A 6,697-nucleotide genomic window follows, 5' to 3' on the forward strand; every position below is an offset into this window, starting at 1 on the left:
TCACTGCTGGTGGCAGCGACATTACCTGTGCTACATCTCCTGTATAACGTTTGCCCATCCTAAATATCAGTGACATTCTGTCTAAAGCCTCTTTCACACGGGCGAGATTTCCATGCGGGTGCAATGCATGAGGTGAACGCATTGCACCGGCACTGAATCCAGACCCATTCATTTCTATGGGGCTGTGCACATGAGCCGTGATTTTCACTCATCACTTGTGCGTTGCGTGAAAATCGCAGCATGTTCTATATTGTGCACTTTTCACGCATGCAGGCCCCATAGAAGTGCATCCGCAAGCAAGTGTTGATGCGGTAAGATTTTCATGCATAGTTGCTAGGAGACGATTAGGATGGGGAACCGATCATTATTATTTTCCCTTATAACATGGTTATAAGGGAAAATAATAGCATTCTTAATACAGAATGCTTAGTAAAATAGGGCTGGAGAGGTTAAATTTTTTTTTTTTTTATTTAACTCACCTTAATCCACTTGTTCGTGCAGCCCGGCTTCTCTTCTTTCTTCTTCTATGAGGAAAAGTACCTGTGGTGACGTCACTGCGCTCATCACATGGTCCATCACATGATCCATCGCCATGGTGATGGATCATGTGACAGACCATGTGATGAGCACAGTGACGTCACCACATGTCCTTTTCCTCACAGATCAGCAAAGAAGAAGACAGAAGAGAAGCCGGGCTGCGCGAAAAATTGGATGAGGTTTTTTTTTTTTAACCCCTCCATCCATATTTTCCTAAGCATTCTGTTTTAGGAATGCTATTATTTTCCCTTATAACCATGTTATAAGGGAAAATAATTACATCTACACAACCTTGAACCCAAACCTGGTACCACATTTAGTTTTTTAGCACGCGCGTGCAAAACGCATTGCACCCACACGATAAAAACTGAACAACGAAATGCAATTGCAGTCAAAACTGACTGAAATTGCGTACCTACTCGCGCGGGTTTGCCGCAATGCACCCGGGATGCATCCTGAGCCAAAACGTGATGCCCATGTGAAAGAGGCCTAATTTTTTCGCTGCTGGTGGCAGCGACATTATCTGTGCTACATCTCCTGTATAACATTTGCCCATCCTAAATATCAGTGACATTCTAATTTATTTGTGCATACACTTACAAAACCTGCGCTACTGTATGTGTGACATACTTGCAAGCATATATCATTTAATATGCTGAAGGCGAGCAGTAAGGGACGGGAAAGTGGCCGTGCTGCTGATGGTGCACGCAGAGGCCATGGCCCTGTACGTGGTGAAACTGTGCCTGCTGCCAGAGCACAAGAAAGACACTTATCCATGATTCCTACCTTCATGTCCCAGTTTGCAGGGCGGTGCAGGACACCACTCTCGACGTCACACCAGTGCGACCAGGTGGTCGGTTGGATTGCAGAAGATAATGCACCAACCTGTCTTCCACAAAGTCCTGTCTGGTCAACAGAATCCTCACCCTGATCCTCCTTCCTTGCACCAGGGAGAGTCTTGGCAAACAAGTGATCCCACACTCGGATATTCCGAGGAGCTTTTTTCATTCCTTGATTTGGCCCTCTCACCAAGCCCGCTTGAAGAGGGACATGAGGAGATGTTGTGCACTGATTCCCAAACTCTTAAGCATCCACAGTCAGAAAAAGATGACGATGGGGAACGGCAATTAGTGTTTCACTATGTGGATGATGATGATGATGAGACACAGTTGCCAATAAGTCAACCGCAATTAATGTCTCAAGAGGTTCATGATGAGGATGAGACACAGTTGTCAATAAGTGAGGTTCTTGTTACGTCAACAAGTCAGGAGGATGACCAGAGTGAGGAAGTGGAAGAGGAGGTGGTGGACGATGAAGTCACTGACCCAACCTGGGAAGGTGGCAAACCGGGCGAGGACAGCATTACAGAGGGGAGGGATCCGCAGCACGGCAACAGGCTGGAAGAGGCAGTGGGGTGGCAAAACGGAGAATGTGGGCCACAACAAACAGGCCTGCAACTGTTCCCCAGAGCACACCCCTGCGGAAATCTTCCTTGCCAAGGGGTAGGTGTTTTAGAGCCTGGAACTTTTTTGAGGAACGCGCGGACAACAAAAGAATTGTAATTTGCAACCTGTGCCATACATAAATTAGCAGGGGAGTGAACACTAGAAACCTGACCACCACCAGCATATTCCACCACATGGCATCAAAGCACCGTAATAGGTGGGCTGAACGCCTGAGTCCACAATCATTGTCTGCGGGTCACACCACTGCCTGCTCTTGCCCTGTGTTACGTGCTGGCCAAGCCCCTGTCAAAGGCGCAGGCCCGGATGCCTCCTGCTCTGCACCTGGACCTTCGCAAGCACCATCATCTACCACGTCCACTTTTGTGTTCCAGCGCAGAGTACAGATGTCCATACCCCAGGCCTTTGAACGAAAGCACAAATACCCAGCCACCCACCCACAGGCCATAATACTAAATGTGCACCTTTCCAAATTGCTGGCCCTGGAAATGTTGCCATTTAGGTTTGTGGGCTTGTTACTCAGTCCCTAGCCGCCACTATTTTTCCCAGTGTGCCGTCCCCGCCTTACACCAGCATGTGTCCCGTAACATCACCTGTGCCCTGACCAACGCAGTTATTGGGAAGGTCCACTTAACGACTGACACATGGACAAGTGCTCGTGGCCAGGAATGCTACATTTCACTGACGGCACACTGGGTAAACGTTGTAGAGGCCTGGAGCGAGTCTTACCCTGGGATGGCACAGGTGCTACCGACGCCAAGGATTGCGGGCCCTACTTCCATCAGGATATCTGCCACCACCTAAGTTAGTGGCTGCAACCCCCCCTTCTCCTCCTTCACCTCCACTTCCACCTCTGAATTCTCATCTTGCAGCACCAGTCAGGCATCAGTCAGTAGCTGGAAGCAGTGAAGCACTGCAGTGGGTAAGCGGCAACAGGCCGTGCTGAAACTTATTTGTTTAGGTGACAAACAGAACACTGCCGCAGAGCTGTGGCAGGGTATAAGGGACTAGACTGAGCTGTGGCTCTCGCCACTCAACCTACAACCAGGCATGGCTGTGTCTAATAATGGTCATAACTTGGTGGCGGCTTTGGAGCTCTGCAAGCTCACAGATATACCATGCCTAGCCCATGTATTAAACTTAGTGGTTTAGCAGTTTCTCAAAACCCACCCCAATTTTCTTGAGCTACTGGTGAAGGTGCCCGGCATGTGTGCCCATTTCCGAAAGTCATCTACAGCTGCCGCTAGTCTGGCAACGCTGCAGCAGTGCTTGCATTTGCCAGCTCACCGACTGTTGTGCAACGTGAGCATGCGCTGGATCTCCACGTTCCACATGTTGGCCAAGCTTTGTGAGCAGCAGAGGGCAGTAGTGGAATACCAGCTGCAACATGGTCGTCACCTTTCTCACCTTTGTGAGGTTTTTTGCAACTTTGAGGAATCAACACAGATGGTGGGCGGCGATGCCGCTATTATCAGCGTAACCATCCCACTTCTGTGTCTACTGAAACGCACGCTGCTCACGATGCAGGCAGACACTTTGCATGTGGAAGAGGTGGAAATGAGGGAAGACAGTACACAGGGTGATAGCTAGACCAACCTCTGTTCGTCTTCTCAGTGTGAATTGGATGATGATGAGGAGCAGGAGGAGGAGCAGGCGACGGTTGCCTCCACCACAGAGGGTAGTACCCATAGCAGATTTATTCCATCTGTTCAGCGTGGATAGACCAAAGAGGATGAGGAGATTGCTGTCCTCATCAGGAGGATGAATCTCAAAGTCTTGTCTGTTGGAACTCTGGCACACATGGCTGACTTTATGTCTTTATGTTATGCTGCCTTTCCCATGACCCGTTATACGCATTTTGGCCAGCACCGATTACTGGTTGTTCATCCTTCTTGACCCCTGCTACAAAGAGAACTTTTCATCTCTCATTCCTATGGTGGAGAGGACTAGCAAAATGGTGCAATACCAGAAAGTCCTTGTGGAAAAATTGCTCCAAAAAGTTCCAGCTGGGCAACCGAGGAGGGGAGATGATGGAAACACACAGCAGTTCCATCAGAGGCAAGACAACATTTTCCAAGGCCTGGGACAGTTTAATAACACCCCGCCAGCACCCTCACCCTGATGTGCGGCCTAATGTCACAAGGAGAGAAAAGTTTTGGAATATGGTGAAGGAGTATGTAGCAGACCGTGTCAGTGTCCTCAATGATCCCTCTGTGCCTTACATCAATTGGGTGTCCAAGCTGGACACATGGCACGAACGCCTTGAAGGTGCTGGCCTGCCCTGCCACCAGCGTTTTGTCAGAGTGGGTAGTTAGTGCTGCTGGGGGCATAATAGCTGATAAGCGCCGACTGTCAACTGAAAATGCTGTCAGGTTGACTCTTATCAAAATGAACAAGGTCTGGATTGCCCCTGACTTCTTTACTCCCCCAGAGGAAAGCGGCTGAACATAAAGGCACTTTAAAGGGAACCTGTCACCCAAAAATCGCCTATTAAGCTGTTTACAGTACCTTATAGTGCTGTATAGTCGTTTCCTGATGCACTTTTTGTTAGTTTTGCAGCATGTATGCTCAGTCAGAAATTGATGTTATATTCAGCTGCTGCCCCGTGCTTCAAGTCAGGCTTGAAGTCACGGGGGCAGCGGCCTCGGCGTCTTACATGGCCCTCTCCCCGCCCCCTGCCTCTGTGACTGACAGCCGAAATCCGATTCCGGGACCGCGCTCAACGGCCGCATGCGCAGTAAAGGGCGGCAGGAGCGCGGTCCCGGCTGCCGCGCGTACTACGCGCCGTCTTACTTTCGCCGCACTGCGCATGCGCCCGACATCCTGTATCAAACGCGCCCGCGCCCAGATGCCGGGCGCGGGCGCGTTTGATACAGTATGTCGGGCGCATGCGCAGTGCGGCGAAAGTAAGACGGCGCGTAGTACGCGCGGCAGCCGGGACCGCGCTCCTGCCGCCCTTTACTGCGCATGCGGCCGTTGAGCGCGGTCCCGGAATCGGATTTCGGCTGTCAGTCACAGAGGCAGGGGGCGGGGAGAGGGCCATGTAAGACGCCGAGGCCGCTGCCCCCGTGACTTCAAGCCTGACTTGAAGCACGGGGCAGCAGCTGAATATAACATCGATTTCTGACTGAGCATACATGCTGCAAAACTAACAAAAAGTGCATCAGGAAACGACTATACAGCACTATAAGGTACTGTAAACAGCTTAATAGGCGATTTTTGGGTGACAGGTTCCCTTTAAATGTGGCTTTTATGGTGTATTGAATACAATGTATTTCCATGCACCCGTTCACCACAAAAAAAGGGTATATGGTTCAATCTTCCTTTTATCGTTGTCCTCCTCCTCCATCATTTTAACATGCTTATTAGGCTGCCCTCACTCCTAATGTTTTTGAGGGTCAGCTCAGCAGCAGACCCTCACCCCCAATGTTTTAGAGGGTCACCAACAGTCCCTCACCCCTAATGTTTTAGATGGTCAGCTAAGCAGCAGACCCTCACACCTAATGTTTTAGAAGGTCAGATCAGCAGCAGACCCTCACCCCTAATGTTTTAGAAGGTCAGATCAGCAGCAGACCCTCACCCCTAATTTTTTAGATGGTCAGCTCAGCAGCAGACCCTCATCCCTAATTTTTTAGATGGTCAGATCAGCAGCAGACCCTCACCCCTAAAGTTTTAGCGCCTCAGATCAGCAGCAGGCCCTCACACCTAATGTTTTAGAGGGTCACCAGTAGGCCCTTGCTCCTAATGTTTTTGAGGGTCACAAGGAGCCGGCACTCCAATACACCCTTTATTACACATAAAAAAGGGCATCATACACACCCTTGAAAAATTATGGCCATCAATCATAATTTTTCATGGGTGTGTATGATGCCCTCCTTTATGTGTAATAAATGGTGTATTGGAGTGCCAGTTCTTTGTAATTTTTGGCAGCACTTGCACTTTATATACAGGAAATAATTTATTTTTATACATTTATATAGTGCTACTATATTCAGCAGCACTTTACAGACATTAGCATCCAACTGTCCCCAATGGGGCTCACAATCTATGGTCCCTGTCAGTATGTCTTTGGAGTGTGAGAGGAAACCAGAGTACCCAGAGGAAAGCCACACAAACACAGGGAGAACATACAAACTCCCTGCAGATGTTGTCCTTGGTCAGATTCAAACCTAGGACCCCAGCGCTGCAAGGCACCAGTGCTAACCACTGAGCCACCGTGCTGCCCAAAGAATGTTTCCTAACAATTTTTCCTCTAAATCGATTTTATCTTCGGTTTGGTGCGTATTATTGTCAGTCTATAAAAGTGGCGTACTTCTCGGACAACATCGTTCCCAGCAGCGACTTGGGAGTTCAAGATGCATCCAGACATCCTCCCCATGCTGTTCCCGAATCCCGAACCATTTCAGTGGTGTTTCCATACATTTCTAACCTTTTCCTATGAACCAGACACCCAGCCCTCTTCAGAGCAGGGGGTGCCTGGTTTAATGCTCGGGTGCTCTGCAGTCTCTCCGGTCGGTGGATATATTTTTCAAAGCTCTGGGTCTCATCTATGATGACCCGGATCTGACCTCCCTGGTTGAGACCAAGCTACGTGGCCTTCCTCAGGGAGGGCGCTCTGCTGGGATCTATGGCTCTGAGTTAAGGAGGTGGGCTAGGGATACTGAGTGAAATGATCCGTCTCTCCGCAGTTAGTTTTG

This window comes from Bufo gargarizans, chromosome 2 (assembly GCF_014858855.1).
Source record: "Bufo gargarizans isolate SCDJY-AF-19 chromosome 2, ASM1485885v1, whole genome shotgun sequence".
Lineage (NCBI taxonomy): Eukaryota > Metazoa > Chordata > Amphibia > Anura > Bufonidae > Bufo > Bufo gargarizans.